Source organism: Papaver somniferum, unplaced genomic scaffold, assembly GCF_003573695.1.
Source record: "Papaver somniferum cultivar HN1 unplaced genomic scaffold, ASM357369v1 unplaced-scaffold_117, whole genome shotgun sequence".
NCBI lineage: Eukaryota > Viridiplantae > Streptophyta > Magnoliopsida > Ranunculales > Papaveraceae > Papaver > Papaver somniferum.
In genome coordinates this window covers 230,935-249,145 of record NW_020620714.1, presented here as the reverse complement: position 1 = coordinate 249,145, position 18,211 = coordinate 230,935, and the positions used below count along the sequence as shown (strand labels likewise).

At 35.9% G+C, this 18,211-nt stretch overlaps 2 non-coding genes and 1 pseudogene across 2 annotated transcripts; all 3 read left to right on the top strand.

Moving 5' to 3' along the window:
• The first annotated feature begins 5,989 nt into the window (after positions 1-5,989).
• LOC113330051 lies at positions 5,990-8,490 on the top strand (annotated as a pseudogene).
• Positions 6,349-6,437, top strand: LOC113330261. The gene has a single exon (XR_003350136.1). It is a non-coding gene; the product is annotated as a small nucleolar RNA SNORD24 (small nucleolar RNA).
• LOC113330267 lies at positions 6,637-6,725 on the top strand. The gene has a single exon (XR_003350142.1). It is a non-coding gene; the product is annotated as a small nucleolar RNA SNORD24 (small nucleolar RNA).
• Positions 8,491-18,211: the final 9,721 nt, after the last annotated feature.

Sequence of the window (18,211 nt, the reverse complement as noted above, 5' to 3'; positions counted from 1 at the left end):
GATAACAAGCTTGAAGCAATGCAGAATCAGCTTTTCAAAATATAGATTTGGATATGTCTGAGCTTGTAGACTTAGAAGACAAAACTAAAAACGATCCACTTCAGTTTTTGCAGAATGGTGCAGTACCTAAAGATGTATTGCGTACTTTAAACATTAAGAAACCGTATGAAGGGTCTCCTACACTCGACAGTGATGATGAAGATGAACGTGAGAATGATGTAGAGAAGAATTGGATTGAAGAACGACGTTTAAAAACTAGTCACAACCTTTACAGTTCTTTACCCGAATATAAGCTAAAAGATGATATTCCCAACTTCTCTGGAAATTTTCGTATTGAAGAACTAACTGATTGGTTCTTTGAGGTAGAAGCTTTTTTTGAATTTATCGAAGTCCCTGAAGATTCTAAGGTCAAACTTGTGACTTACAAGCTCAAAGGAGGAGCTGCAGCCTGGTGGGATAAGATCTGTGATGATCGAAGAAACGCTAACAAACCGAAAATACGTACTTGGACACGTATGAAAACTTTGATAAGGGATAAGTTCTTACCTAGAGACTTTATGCAGCAACTTTTCATCAAATTGCAGAACATTCAACAGGGGGCACGCACTGTTGAAGAATATTTTGTCCGATTTTTATAATTTGGTGGCACGAAATCAACTCAAAGAATCTGAAGAACAGTTAGTTGCAAGATTCATTGAGGGGATGAATAGATTAATACAAAATGGTATGACTCATTCAGTTTTTACTATGGTCGAAGCGGTGCAGCAAGCTATTAAGATAGAAAATCTCCTTCTTCGTTCTTCTAGGACTTATCCATCCAGACAAGGGCGTTATCAAAATAATTCCAGGGGTACCAATTCATCTCAAAACTTTTCTCCAGATACTGTTTTGACTATTCCCAGGCCTCCTTATGATGATGTTAGCCATTCACATCGACAACCTAGCCATATTGTGCCTTGTACTCCACCTCTGGCTACACCTATCTTAGCCAATCCAGTTGATCTTCAGCCGGGTCAGCAGTCTCACTCTCTGCAACCAACACCTCCTACTACAGGGAATCGGTTTCATAACAGGCAACAACAACTTCCACCACAACAGAGAACTACTAATACTTATGCAAAATTTCGTGGAGATAAGTGCAATAAATGCCAGCAATCGGGGCACACGTCTAGTGATTGTCGGAAATTCAATGCTTTGATTGGTGAACCTCAGTTCATTAATGACGTCACTGGTGCGCTTAATGAGTTCGAAGATGAAGACTCACCTGGTGATGTCGATGAGTTTGTTGGGATGATTCGTCCATTATTTCTTATTCAACAATGCAAGTCTCAGAGACACAATATCTTTAAATCCAGATGTTATATTGGGGGTAAAATCTGCAAGATGACAATTGATAGTGGAAGTGTGGATAATTATATTGCTGATCACATAGTTAAGAATCTTGAACTACCAGTAACTTCTCATCCAGAATCTTACACTGTAGGATGGGTTAATGCCTCTAGCACACAGAAGATTACTCTTCAGTGTTTTGTGTCATTCTCTTTTGAGGGTTATGAAGACACAGTTCTATGTGATGTCATTAATATGACGGAAACCCATCTTCTTCTTGGCAGACCTTGGCAATACGATCTTCACGCGGTTCACAATGTATTCGAGAATACTTACACTTTTGTTCATAATGGGAAAACCAAGGTTCTTAGTCCATCCAATTCCACTTCAAACTCTTGTGCGCAGACTGATGCTGTCGTAGCCACTGTTATTCGTTCTTTGCACCCACAACATTCTTTACATTCCCATGAAGATTCTAAGCCTATGATTGAGTTGCCTGCAAAGGTGAAGCCCTTATTATTTCAATATAATGTTTTATTTCCAGATGAACTACCAACTGCATTACCTCATTTACGGAATATTCAACACTGCATCGATTTTATTCCTGGAGCCTCTTTACCAAACCAAGCACACTATCGCTTGAGTCCTGCTGAGCATGAGATATTACAGGGATAGGTAAATGATTTTCTTACAAAGGGTTTGATACGACCTAGCAACAGTCCTTGTGCCAGTCCTGCCTTCTTGGTTAGTAAAAAAGACAATGGATGGAGGATGTGTATCGATTGCAGAGCATTAGATCGCATCACCATTCCTTATAGATTTCCGATCCCGCGTATTGATGATATGATTGATTTACTGTCGGGCTCTATTATTTTTACTAAATTGGATTTACGCAGTGGTTACCACAAAATACGCATTCGAGGTGGAGATGAGTGGAAAACAGCATTCAAGACACGTGAAGGTTTATATGAATGGCTGGTCATGCCATTTGGGTTATCTATTGCACCTAGTACTTTTATGAGACTTATGAATCAGGTTCTCCAACCCTTTCTCAGTAAATTTGTTATTGTCTATTTTGATGACATACTAATTTTTAGTCGCAGTGAGCCAGAACACCTCCAACATCTTTCACAAGTGTTTCAAGTTCTTGCTGACAACTCTTTATATGTTAATTTGAAGAAGTGTAACTTCATGGCTTCTTCAGTAACATTTTTGGGATATGTGATTTCTACTGATGGTATTCATGTCGATCCTTCTAAAGTTCAAGCAATTGAAGATTGGCCAGTTCCTACTTCTATTCGTGATGTTCGTAGTTTTCATGGTTTGGCTTCTTTCTATCGAAGATTTGTGAAGAACTTTAGCTCTATTTCTGCACCTTTCACTGACTGTATCAAGAAGGAGAAGTTTGAGTGGACGGAAGCAATGGATAAAAGCTTTATTCTTCTTAAAGAAAAGCTTTGTACGACACCAATTCTTGCACTTCCGAATTTCAACAAGCCTTTTGAAATAGATTGTGATGCCTCTGTTGTTGGTATTGGTGCAGTATTATCACAGGAGGGTCATCCAATTGCATATTACAGTGAGAAGAATTCAGATGCACAAAAGAAATGGTATACATATGAATTAGAGTTATTGGCTCTTGTTCAATCTCTTAAGCAGTGGCATACTTATCTTATACATAGGGAATTTTTTGTCAACACTGACAACCATGCTTTGAAGTTTTTGAATACTTCTGCTAAAGTTAACAGAATGCATGATTGATGGCTTTCCACACTCAACAAATACACTTTCTCCGTGAGACATAAAAGTGGAAAATTGAATCAAGTTGCTGATGCCTTAAGTAGAAGAAGTCATTTATTAACAACAATTCGTAATGAGAGTTATGCATTTGACTATATCAAAGACATTTATCCAGAAGATGAAGATTTTGGCAAACTATGGGATCAATGCATTTCTCAAACTCATGGGGTTGATGATTTTCTTATACAAGAAGGTTTTCTTTTTAAAGGGAATCGATTATGTATTCCTCAAGGGTCTTTACGTTTACATCTTATGCGAGAATTACATGGCAGTGGTCTTGGTGGTCATTTTGGGAGAGATAAAACCATTGCCCTGATTGAAGAAAGATATTTTTGGCCATCTTTGAAACGTGATGTACAAAAGTTCGTACAAAAATGCATGGTCTGTCAGAGAGCAAAGTGTACAATTCAAAATACCGGGTTGTATACTCCTTTACCAGTTCCTGATGCACCTTGGGTTGATATAAGTATGGATTTTATACTTGGTTTACCTCGTACTGCTAGAGGTAATGATTCTGTTATGGTCGTAGTTTATCGTTACTCTAAAATGGCTCACTTCGTAGCTTGTAAGAAATCAACTGACGCTTCTAATGTTGCTTCTTTGTTCTTTAAATAAGTAGTAAGATTGCATGGGGTTCCAAAGTCTATCACTTCTGACAGAGATACAAAATTTGTGAGTTATTTCTGGAAAAGTTTATGGATGCGCTTAGGCACAGTTTTACAATTCAGCACAACTTCACATCCGCAAACTGATGGACAAACTGAGGTTGTTAATAGATCACTGGGGAATTTGAATAGAGCTAAGTGCATGGATAATAGTAAGCAGTGGGATGTGTTATTGCCACATGTGGAATTCGCTTTCAACACTTCTGTGAATCGTTCTACTGGGAAAACTCCATTTGAGATTGTGTACTCTAAAGTACCTAATCATACTCTTGATTTGGTAGCCTTACCCACCACACAGAGTACAAACACTGCAGCGGACTCTTTTGTAGACAAAGCAACTGAATTACATAATGAAGTAAAATCTAAACTGGAGAAGTCCAATTCTAAATATAAAGAGGATGCTGATAAACAAAATAGGTTTAAAACCTTCAAGGAAGGGGAGCTCGTGATGATACATCTAAGAAAAGAGAGATTTCCAGTGGGTACTTATAACAAAACCAAGATGAAGAAATATGGTTCTTTCAAGGTTTTAAAGAAGATCAATGATAATGATTATGTTATTGATCTACCAAATGATTGGAATATCTCCAACACATTTAATGTTCAAGAGATTTTTACGTTTCATGGTGACAATGAACTTATGGTTTGTTTGGACAACTCGAGGACGAGCTTTACTCTAGAAGGGGGGACTGATGCAGGGCATACTACAATTCAAGAAGATTCCGCTTAGAGGTTTGCCTTCCATGGTTTCCTAGTTTCAGTCTTTCTTATTTTAAGGATTCTTTTAGATTTCCTTTTAGTTTTCTGTTTCCTAGTTTAGTTATTCTTCAAGCCTATATAAAGGCTAGATTAAGTCTTGTAAGAGCTATTTATTACTCAATCAAATTATTAAACACAAAACTTATCTTTCTCTTCTTGCTTAAATTCACTTATCTTCTTGCTTATAGCAATCTAGTATTGCTTTCTTTTACCTTGTTCCACATTAAAGGATATACAACTTGTTTCTCCAGAGATCAGGGAGGAATACCAAATCCATTCCCGTTGCAGTACTCTGACAATGCTGATATCCTGTAAATACCTCGGCATTGTGTTCTCCTAGTGCTTTAAGTGAAACAAAGCTGTTGATGTGTGTCCACGTTAATGGTACCAGAGTAGTCCAGTTGCGAATCTTCTCTTTGTAAAAATCTTGTTCTAATCTATATCGGTCAATACCGTCTTTGAACTCTCTACTCCAACACCAAGACTTGTAATTTGTGGCGTAACTGCTGCTATCATTCTCGCCGTCTTTAACCTTCATTAAAAACCACAAGCCATTGAAAATATATTCATCAACAAGACACAAACACCCACTCATAACACAAAGCTTATAAGTCCCCTTAAATGTTTTCGGTGGGGGAGGGAGCAAGTGGAATTTTTCGTCTTCCAAATCAAAAGCCACAATCTCCCTTGAATCCTCACGGGACCAATAAAGAGCTCCATTTACGCAAACACTGTTGGATTCATTACATGCAGATAGTAAACCATAATCGATTTCTCCAACACGTCTCCAGCCTCTGCCACTTCCAAGCGTATATACCTCGATACGTCCCAAGCATGGCCATTTATTTACATAGTAAGAAATTCGAACGACCTTGTAGTCGTTAGTTACAGGGTGGTATCCAAAACCATGCACAACATAAAAACCTCCATTGGTTTTGTTTAATCCGGGAAGCTTCAAGTATTCTCTGGTAATGGGATTACAGATGTAAAAAATGGGATTACAAAAGTAAAACTCTTCTTTACTACTGGTAGATGCGCTGTTGGTGGTGGAATGGTCTATCCAAACGCCACGGCAACATTCTGTCTCGACCGCTAAACAAATCAATCCATTGCACGAACCAACAAATCCAATTCCAAATCCATACACGTCTGGGAATGGAAGATTGATCCTCCTTATGCGGTAACTTGGACGCTTGTAATTATCATATAATTGGATTTCATGGTAATCTATACAGTAGAGATATTGTCCGTGAAGGCCAAGGAAACTCAGGGACGTCACAGAATGAGAAAAAGCATCAGAATTGTATGCCCTAAAATTTTCCTGGACGTTGGTGGCCCAAGTCCACTGGACAGTTTTCCTCCAAACACTACGATCTAAACACTCACTTATCTGTTAAGGGCACCAGTCTGCCTTTATATACTCGCTTTCCTCGAGAGAAATCGGAACCCTAAATAGAGATTAACTTTTTCCTTCTACAACCTCCGCCTCCGCAGCCATGGTAAGTCCTTCAAATCTCATCTCACTCTATTTAAGTTTTGATCTTAACTCTTACTTGTTCTGATATTGTAATCGTTCTTCTTATCTTTGTTCTGATGATTAAAGTTATATTCTGATTAGATCTTTACTGAATTTGCTGAGATTTTTCATTTTCTGATGTTATGTTTAGATTTATTGAAAACCCAGACTGGATTTGGGTTTTTAGTTAGATTCAAACAAAGGGTTTTGCTCGATTTAGGATTTTGCTTTACGTTTTTGTTCAATTTGTAGATTTGTGGTTAGGGTTTTACGTGAAAAAGCCAGTGATGTAAGGATAATATTTGCTACTCTTGATGGGGGTGAAAAACCTTTCTGATGATTATTTATCCACCAAGATCTCTGAGGCTTCTTCACATGTTTCATATCATCCCTAATTTTTGTATGATTTAATGATTTTTTGTTTTGTTCTGTTTTGGTTAGAACTGATTTCTAAGTTGATTTGCAGTTTTGATGATTACGTTATCTGTGTTGTATGGTTAGAGATTTAGGATTGTTAGTTGAATTGTTAATTGTTGTTTAGATGTTGTTTAGGTTATGGTTTGCTGAAGCCAGTGATGTAAGGATAATATTTGCTACTCTTGATGGGGGTTATAACCCCCTCTGATGATTATTTATCCACCAAGATCTTTGAGGCTCCAAACTTTATTTTGTGATTCAATTTTTTGTTTTATTTTTTTAATGGTGATTGCATTGAGATTATGAGATTAAATTTCCTGATTGCGAAAAGAAAGTTTTGATTTGCTTAAGAAGGCATAATAATTCTACTTTTATGTTTCCGTCTAAAAACCTTAAGAAGTTGGTGACTTTAGTGCCTCCAATACCATCAATGAGTATTCACTTGCCATATTGGTCTTTTCTGAAATCATTTCCTTCTGAGCAACCTGCAACTTTCAAAGGTGATAGCGTTTGAAGAAAAATGAGTATTCTCAATCTTAGAAACCTGCAACATATCCATTTTTCTGCGAACAGCATCATAGTTGAAGGTTTGATCAATCAAAGAGCACTGAAGTCACCAACCTGTTAAGGTTCAAAATGTTTTGTGAATACTTGTTGATGGTATTTAAGAAGGCATGATCAGCATTGATAGTATTGGTCTTAGCAAACAAAAGAGAAATATCAGGTTTTTGTAGTTTTGGTTGTAATGTTTTTGGATTTGTATGGTTATTGCTGTTAGTATGGTCTAGTGCATTCCTTGTTATTTATATTTCCCTGATTTTGTTAAAAAAATTCCAATATGATTTATTTGTTTGTATATTGATGCCCTTCAGATGTTTATTGTGGATGCAGACTAAGCGTACAAAGAGAATCGTTGGCAAATACGGTAAGCATTTGCTGGCAGAATGCTTATTAATTTTGCTTCTTGGCCCTCTTCAATTCAAGAAGTCTTGTTTATGTCCTGTTTAGCTGAGCATAGAGCATTGGACCTTGGTGGTGCTCCTGTGAAATAAGGGTCAGCTTTTTTCTGAAAAATTGTACTGAAATGTTAAATTCGTTTATCGAGCTTACCTTATATCTAGTATGAATATGATTATTTTGTGGTTGAACTCATTTAGACTGGTGATGCTTGTAGAATGTCATAGAACTTGACAAAAGGCTTTCTCTAGGAATATATTCAATTTTTTATTATAATTTACATAAGCAGAAGTACACTATGATTTGGTATTTCCTTTTGATCAACATTAGTTTGTTTATTTCAGGAACAAGATATGGTGCCAGTCTGCGAAAGCAGATCAAGAAGATGGAAATCAGTCAGCATTCCAAGTACTTCTGTGAATCTGTGGAAAGGTTTGTTGTTTTGTCTTTCTTACACCAGGTTCAGTGTATCTTTGTTATGTTTTGTTTTTCCTTCTATAATCGAGTTAGTAATCAATTCCTTTCCTTTTGCAGTATGCCGTGAAGAGGAAGGCCGTTGGAATTTGGGGATGCAAAGACTGTGGCAAAGTGAAAGCTGGTGGTGCCTACACATTGAAGTAAGACTCGCTCTCATGCTCACTTTCCATTCTATATCTGTATACTACATGCAACATAAAAAGCTAACCATCTGATTGTTGTTTTATCTGTTGTGTTTCTGTATTACAGCACCGCTAGTGCAGTCACCGTGAGAAGTACCATCCGAAGGTTGAGGGAACAGACAGAAAGTTAGAGCTTCTTTTTCTTCTTGAAGAAGAGTAGCTGTTTATCTATCTATACAATACAAGGTTTCTTATTTTGTTTTAATATTAGTAGCTTGAAATGGTTATCCTGCATTTCGCAATTTAGATGTTTATCTCTTTCTAGAAGTAGTCATGTTTAAATTGCTGAAGAAGATGGCATATGGCTACTCTTATGAGATTTTGAACACTTGTGTCAGCTTTTCTGCATATATTGGAACCTCTTGCACGCTTTAAGATCTCTTTTTAACCTGTTATCTTGGTTGAAGTTTTGTTTTGGCACATGTTTCCCTGCCCTTGGTCTCTGAGACTCATCTAGGTTAGGCTAGCAAGCAGCAGTTCACCACTTGAATGTTATGTGACTCGCCAGTTCAGATATTTCATCGGAAGTCTATTGGATGCAGATTTTTGAATGTTTGCCTTTTTATCCCTTTGTGATATCACATTGGAGACTCCTAGTACTACCTTTATGATATCGCAGTCTGTCCCTAAACAGTATGATCTGCGAAATCATTTTATGCTGTTGGTTTTGAACATTTTTTTGCATCTTTCTGACTGCAAAATCCGACGACTTTGCATACTTTTATGATGTCCATTTCACACATTTTCGTTTTGCACTCTGGGATGTCGTGTCTGAGTCAAGTCATTTAGCGATTACCGATGATTGTGAATTCCATTTTCAGAGATTAGACCGACCTGATTCCTGAAGGCTATTGTTGGGTCTCTTATTGCTTGATACCCCATTTGACTAATCCAATGACTCCAATCCTATCCCTTTGGTCTGTGAATTGGTACAGACATAAATAAAAGAAGCATACGTGTACTCCATGACTCAGAATTTTTCCCTTTGGTCCCCAAATAATAATATCTAAAACCATACGCAAACTTCGAATCGAATCCTTCTTTATAAAGAGACAACCGCAAAACGATCACAAATCATCATCAACCAAAATTTACATCATAAAAATCAGCTACAAAACAAATTAACAAAAACTAGTTCACCCAGTTTGCGCATCTTTCATTTAGTCTTTATCTTCTAGTTCTAGTTGGTAGTTCAAGTATATATATGGGTAATTTTGGATGTGTAGAATGTGGAACAAGAAGAAATCCATGCCGGTGCAGGGTTTTTGGACCAACACTCGGCTGTGTGGCGTTTCTGGTGACAGCAGTTGTATGTTGGCCAGTTGGAGCGGTGATATGGATCTGCAGCCGCGCCAAGGGACGTCGTATCATGGGTAAACCTGCTGCTGTCGTTTATCCAAAGGTTTCTAATTGCCTCCCTATCTAATCAACGATTTGAGAGATTCATGTTTTATGAAACATCGGCTGTGCAGTGTAATAATCAATATTTTCTTAATAAATTTTTGTGTTGATAGAAAACAAAATCCATTTCTGCTCTTTTTGTTTTTTCTAATTCAAATTTGTTGAATAATTAAGTTAAGGCTGATTTACGGTTTATGGTTAATTGTATTTCAATTCATGTAGGAATAAACACACTTATAATTTTATAAGAATAATTTTTTATAAGTAACTTTACGGGATGCAATCCAATCCGATTGGATCAACAAAGGGGACTCATACTTTGATATAACCAGTATTGACAACGTTGTGAAAAATCTAGTATATTTACACTTCCAACTATGTTCAGTAATTAAATCCTCCGTACCATTTAAGTTTTGATAATCAAACACCACAGTTTACTCCAACACCTTAACTATTTCTCGATTTTTTTGATAACTCCGGGTAAACTCAGATCGTGATTCATATGCCTCTGTTTCAAAAGTCCAACATGTATGTATAGTTTTAGAGTGACCGAGTGAGTACAAGAAAATAAAAAATATCACCTGCGTAAAGCATCACGGAGATTACGCTGCAGTTTGCAAATGAAGTTCCTGTGACTGCTCATACCAATCACGTCGACAGATATAAACTTGTCTCTTAGTTTCTGGCTTTTGAATCCAATGATATATATAACAAACGAGTCGGGTTATCCTATGAGTTAAACATCAGAAAAATGAAAAAACAGACATTTTGATATCTAATTCGGATCAATTTGTACATAGTACTACTTCTCAAGTTCGAACATAGCGAGCCTTATTAGAGAGTTAATAGCATGGAAATTAGCACAAATGTCACTACAAAAGATCTATAGGAATATGTGTTCTGCAGGAGGAAAGTGATTTTTTCTGGCGGATAGTCATTCAATATTGTGTGACAAAGATATGCGTACAGCCTGTTAAGATTGAGAAAAATGGAGACGTGATATCACCTTTCCGAGATCTCTTCCTTTTAAGAGAAGCCAGTAAATGGAAAGGATCGTCTAAGCTTTTCACACCAAATAGATGAAAATCACCAACACCAGCAAAGGGCACCTAACAAGTCAGTTTGCACATTGGTGGAAAAACATTCAAGTAAAATTCATGGTAGAAGAAGTGAAAACAACATGTACTGATATATCATATACACAGAAGAACGTGGACAAGCTCGTATAGAACAAACAGAACTAATCACTGTTTAGGACTCTTAGAACATCTCCTTTGTTTTTCCACGTAGGCGAAGTCACGAAAAACTTCATCAGAACCAGGTTTGAAGTCAGAAGATACATGCATAACGCGTCAGTATTATCTTTAGCCGAAGTGGGCTTCCAAATAGTTGAAAATCAACACAACAAAGTAGTGAATGAGACCATAAAAAGGAAGAAGGCTGTTTTTGGGCATACCTATTTCTTTCTAGGCATGCCCAATGAAAATCAAAGGGGATGTCAAATAACAAAATTAGAAAACCCCTTAACCAAATTTTTTTCATAATGACAAATCCGCCCTTAATGTATTAGTGTTAATAATCTTGATTAGTGATTAAAATTTTTGTTTAGTGATTAAGATAATTTTCAGAATTAAGGTTGATATGTGTAGATGAAAAATTTTGGGGGAAAAAAAAATTTATTGAGAAGGAGAGAAGGAGAAGGACTGAAGGAGAGAAAGAGTAGGAGAAAGTGAGAAATTTTATTTGTTGATTCAATGGAGGATGAGGAGGGTCATTATTCATCTAAAAAACCTATGAAAATACACATCAACTACAACAATGATTCCCGAATGAGTAATTGAGAAAAAACTAGAACTTTTTGTGATTATAGAACGAAGTTCGACTGATTAGCGAGATGAATTATGAGCCGAACTGTTCATTGTTCTTCTTCTGAAAGTGCTTATGAACGGTTCGGCTGATAACAGTATTGACTTATAAGCCGAACTGTTCACAAACACTTTCAGAACGAAGAACAATGAAAAGTTCGGCTGATAACGAAGACAAATTATCAGCCGAACCATATATTTTTCCAAGTTCGGATCATATTCAAACAATCATATGAGCCGAACATGTTTCTAATTTTATAAAAAACACTTAGGTTTATACACATTTAGGGGTCCAACTACCAAGTTCCAAATTCCACCCATTAAAATCAAGTAGATTTTATCTTCATCTTCATGAGAATGAAAATACGAAGATAACACAAAAAGAATGAGGTCATTCCGACATCGGATGAAGAAGTTATGGTCAAAACAAGATCGAAAGAATTGAGTCTACAGAGGGAAGTTCGGCTGATAACTCATCAACACGAGTCAGCCGAACCTAAAACCTAAAAATCAATATTTTCGAAGTGTTTAAGAGTATATAGGTCATTGCATACCCATTAGACACCTCTTATCAGGATACCCTAGATAGTGAAACTACTTTGTATGCGGTGAAAGAAAATGGTATGCCTAAAAACATGTTTCAAAAGGAAACATAAACCCAAAAGTCAAAACACTGGCCCAAAAATGTTTTATTCAATTTTTTTTTATCAGTTAATAAAAAAAGATTCATTAAAGAAGAGGTACTTAAGGGTACCTCAACCCAATAAAATGTAACCAATACAAAAAGAAAAAAGTAGACCGAATTAGGAATCCATAGTCTAAAGAAGAGGATAAAGAAGAAAGAGCCAAGAAGGATTATAAAAATATCCACTAAAATTTCAAATCCAACTCAAAATGGCCGATTGAAATATGAGTTTCATAAAGGTATGACCATGTTAACCGTTAAACCCAACATTTTAGTGTTTGACTCCACAGAAAAATAATATTCAAACTTAATTATTGGATGGCTAAATACAATAAGTTGTATGTAGCATATCATTCTCATGAATGGGTATAGACATGCTGCGATTCAGAATCAGTGCCATGTTTTAAAGTTTCAACCGAGTCATAGGAGTGTTTTTCACTATAAACCAATTTATTATGACAAAATTGGTTAAAAAGACCAAAACAAATAATTTCTGGGTAAAAAAAACATGTAAGATTTGATACTGTTTAAATAGATAAAATTTCAAAAATAGATAGGATGTAAACAGTAAGATTTGATCCAAGGGTCCCAAACCCACGGGTACTGTAGCAACACATGAAGTGAATGCCAGTTCATCTCGTGGACGTGTGAAAGGTCGTTGGCATAAACCCAAGCGTCACATTAACATGAACCAAAAAGGGTAAAAACAAGAACCTTTCTCAAGATAAGGGGAAGAGAAAAGGTTCACAAAACAAGCCCAAGAAAAATAAAGAGACTAGTAGTTTCCGCTGTGGCATGAAAGGACATTGGTCCCACGCCTGTCGTACTACCAAGCATCTGATTGATCTGTACCAGGCATCTCTTAAGGTAAAAGGAAATAATGTCGAAATGAATTTTGCTAATTTTGAGAATGGGGAGACTACCCATTTCAACATCTCAGATTTCCTTCTCCAGGAGAACTACAATGAATCTTAAACATATGGATTCGCAACCCATTTTTATTTCCAGTAGGATTTCCCATTTCCCTAAAAATAATTTCACTATTGTTAGAAGTGATTATTGTTAGTTAGTAATTTTTTCCTGCAATGGCGTGTTCAATTATGTTGTTTTACAATAGTTGTTTAGTTGAACTTTTCTTTCATGTAGTTTTGCTTCCTAATGAATATATGTTTAATTTTGAGGTATCCCTTAATTTATCTTATTAATTTATTTTCTTGAAGATATGGATATTGCTAAAGGCTTGAGCACTTTGAATGCGAGTGATAAGGTTATGTGTTTTGTAGATAGTGCAACGACACATACAATTCTATGAGATAAGAGATTTTTTTCAAGTCTAAAACTATCCAATGCTAATGTTAGTACCGTTTCGGGAATATGAAAAATAACTTACGGCTCCGGAAGAGCTGTTATATTATTATCTAATGGTACAAAATTAAATATCCAAGATGCCTTATATTCTAGCAAATCCACTAGAAATTTGTTTATTTTTAAATATATTCGTCAAAATGGATATCATATTGAGACTATTAGCGAAGATAATATTGAATATCTTTGTATAACTTCTATTGTCTTAGGCAAGAAATGTGTGTTAGAAAAGCTTCCGGCATTTGCCTCTGGATTATACCACACTAGTATAATAGAAACACAACTTGCAATATCTGATCCAAAGATTTTTAAATTTTGGAATGACCGTATTGGTCCTCCAGGATCTACGATGATGCGTCTGGTTATTGAAAACTCACACGGTCATTATTTAATGAATCAAAAAATTCTTACGCCTCATGATTTTCCTTGCGATGCATGCTCTCAAGGAAAATTAATAATTAGACCATCTCCAACAAAGGTTGGTAATGAGGCACCTAATTTCTTACAAAGAATTCAAGGATATATATGTGGACCTATCCATCCTCCTTGTGGAACATTTAGATACTTTATGGTCCTAATCGATGCATCAATCTGATGGTCTGATGTTTCCCTACTTTCAAGTCGTACAATAGCTTTTGCAAGGCTACGTGCTCAAATCATATGGTTAAGAGCACAATTTCCAGATCACCCACTAAGGAATATTCTCTCTCAGAATTTGATTGCACTCTAACGTGATCACTGGAGGTTTTAGGGGTTTCCCTCGAAGAAAACTCATCTTGTTACGTAAGAACGTAACAATTGGTATGCATAGCCATGTTTGTCTTCCGCAAATTGTTACCAGATATTTAGTGATCGAATGATAGTTGTTTGTTTATCAATCTCTCGGTCAGAAATCCAAGGATTTCACAATTTCTAGCCGGAAGTAAAGGAAAGATTGGGTTTGAAGATTCGGTCCAAGTTGTATTTATCTTCTTGTTTTATTGTTAATTTGTTGCTCAAGTATTATTATTTTTATTTTATTTTTTCACTTAAAAATCAAGAAGAAAAAAAAATGTTTTCTCAACCCGCAAATAATCTGATATATTTGTTTGACTATTTTTTGAGCATGAAAGTGTTGGAACATTTTTACTATTATTATTATTTTAAGTATATATATATATATATATATATATATATATTTGTATTTGTGGTACGTGAATAAAAAAATGCTAATATTTTTCATGTTCTCACACTACGTCGAACCTCTCAAAATTGGAATTTGTTGCTCTTAAGTTGTCGGGAGAGAACTACTTGTCATTGATTCTTGATGCTAAGATCCATCTCAATGCTATGAATTTGGGAAACACTATCGTTGAAGGAAACGACGAATATCTGGAGGATCGTTTAAAAGTCATGATTTTCCTTCGTCGTCATCTTGACAGGCATTGAAATCCCAATAATTGACAGTGGAAGATCCATTCTCATTGTTGTCTGATTTGAAAGATCGCTATGACCATCAAAAAACCGTCACACTCCCTCGAACTCGACATGAGTGGATGAATTTGCGTTTGCAAGATTTTAAGACGGTTAGTGAGTATAACTCTAAACTTTTTCGCTTTGTTTCCCGTTTAAGATTATGCGGAGAAATAGTAAGTGAATATGATCTTTTGGAAAAGACTTATTCAACTTTTCATGCTTCAAATGTTCTCCTGCAACAACAATATCGTGAGCGGAGATTTAAAAATACTCACAGTTAATTTCTTGTCTTCTTGTGCCGGAGCAAAACAATGAATTATTGATGAAAAATCACCAGTCCTAACCCACTGGTACTGTAGCAATACCTGAAGTGAATGTTAGTTCATCTCGTGGACGTGGAAAGGGTCATTGGCATGGACCCAAGCGTCAGATTAACAAGAAAAAGGATGGTCATAATGCCAAAAAAGGTAACAACAAGAACCTTTCTCAAGATAATGGGAAGGGAAAAGGTTCACAAAACAAGCCCAAGGAAAACAAAGAGACTAGTTGTTTCCGCTGTGGCATGCATGGACATTGGTCCCACGCCTATCGTACGGCCAAGCATCTGGTTGATTTGTACCAGGCATCTCTTAAGGTAAAAGGAAATAATGTCAAAATGAATTTTGCTAATTTTGAGAATTGGGAGACTACCCACTTCGACATTTCAGATTTCCTTCTCCAGGAAAACCACAATGAATCTTAAACATATGGATTAGCAACCCATTTTTATTTCCAGTAGGATTTCCTATTTCCCTAAAAACAATTTCACTATTGTTAGCAGTGATTATTGTTAGTTAGTATTTTTTTTCCTGCAATGGCGTGTTTAATTATTTTGTTTTACAATAGTTGTTTAGTTGAACTTTGTTTTCATGTAGTTTTGCTTCCTAATGAATATATGTTTAATTTTGAGGTATCCCTTAATTTATCTTGTTAATTAATTTTTTTGAACATATGGATATTGCTAAAGACTTGAGCACTTTGAATGCGAGTGATAAGGTTATGTGTCTTGTAGACAGTGTAACGACACGTACAATTCTCCGAGATAAGAGATTTTCCTCAAGTCTAAAACTAGCCAATGCTAATGTTAGTACCATTTCGGGAATATGAAAAATAATTTACGGTTTCGGAAGAGCTGATATATTATTATCTAATGGTACAAAATTAAATATCCAAGATGCCTTATATTCTAGCAAATCCACTAGAAATTTGCTTAGTTTTAAAGATATTCGTCAAAATGGATATCATATTGAGACTATTAGATATTGAATATCTTTGTATAACTTGTATTGTATCAGGCAAGAAATGTGTGTTAGAAAAGCTTCCGGCATTTGCCTCTGGATTATACCACACTAGTATAATAGAAACACAACTTGCAATATCTGATCCAAAGATTTTTAAATTTTGGAATGACCGTATTGGTCCTCCAGGATCTACGATGATGCGTCTGGTTATTGAAAACTCACACGGTCATTATTTAATGAATCAAAAAATTCTTACGCCTCATGATTTTCCTTGTGATGCATGTTCTCAAGGAAAATTAATAATTAGACCATCTCCAACAAAGGTTGGTAATGAGGCACCTAATTTCTTACAAAGAATTCAAGGAGATATATGTGGACCTATCCATCCTCCTTGTGGAACATTTAGATACTTTATGGTCCTAATCGATGCATCAATCTGATGGTCTGATGTTTCCCTACTTTCAAGTCGTACAATAGCCGGAAGTAAAGGAAAGATTGGGTTTGAAGATTCGGTCCAAGTTGTATTTATCTTCTTGTTTTTTAAAGAGTTTACACAAATAAAAACACTGTTTATCCAAGTTCACATATTTTCACTCGTTTGATAATTGAAAACACTTAACAGTGAAGTCTAATTGTTGGTTTTTTAAGAAGATCAAACATCTATTTAATTACCAGAGAAAATGGTGCGTCAGCATAATTATGAAAATGGTACTCTTTACGTTGATGATGAAACTCTTAAAAATTGCTCATCTACATCAAACAAGAACTTCATGATATAACAGAATCACGGAAGGCTCAACGTGCTTATGATCAATCCATGGTTGAATTTAGAAGACAAGGATGTCGTTGTTTAACTGAGTTCTTTGATATATATTCGAAGAGAAAAGTGAGATAACCCGCACTAATTCAAGAATCCTTCTTCATTTGATATTGAAGATGTCTTTCCCATTTTTGAAAAGCAACTTGAAGAATCTATACCTAAAATACGTGATGCTGTGGATAACAAAGATTGCAAGAATTTTCATGACTCTTTCCAAAAAGTTGTAGAAAAGAATGGAATTGGAAGAAGAAAATATGATACACATGGTTTATGTTATGGTTCCATTCATTTGGACGAAGGACACCAGTTTGGAGCAATACAAATAGGAACGACATCATCTAATTGGTGCATTTTCCCTTTCAATATTGCAATCTTGGAGCAGTCAACAGCCATCAACATACAAATGATCTTTCTATATTTATGGAAGTGATCAATTCTCGGAAGAAAATCTACAGTAGGGTACACAATTTCTGAAGTTACAACCTTGAGGACGAGGTTGAATTTAGGAGGGAAGGAATGTTATATATCTGATGTTATATGTACATGTGTTGGAACTATGTATGTTATCTTGAATATATTTGTCTAGAGAGATTCTCTCGCGGAGTTTGATTGCACTCTAACGTGATCACCCGAGGTTTTAGGAGTTCCCCTCGAAGAAAACTCATCTTGTTACGTAAGCACGTAACACCATCATCCACGTACATAATCCTTTCCATTGAGTCATTGACGGTGTTTTCCAGCACATTTTCTTTTTCCGGTCATTTTTTGCTTGTACATGCTACCGGACTGCTGTAATCTGCTGAAAAATTAGCATAGTGTCGCTAGTATAATTGCAGTAAATCTTTGTATCGTTGTAATTAATCTATGTTTCAAACTTATAGGAAGCTTGAATGAATTTTAATACTCATATCCCCATAATGTATTCAGCGTCGACTCGGGATGATTCAAAATTGTTGTTATGTTTCAAAGTGAGAAATGAATCACTCGTATCTGGAATTTTTGCACCGTAAACCAAATAGTTTTATTGTGGAAATTATTGGATAATGTTTACATACAAGCTTAAAACTGACTCAAACGGTAATCTAGAGAATATATCAAATGTGATTTCCTGAGGAAGATGGTTCAGAGGATGCTCTTCCATATCTTTGCCTCCTCTATGAAAGATTGCGGTCTCGTCTGTCCAAGATCATAACTCGTTATCCAGGTCTCTTTGTAGGTACCCCTTTATCACCCAAAAC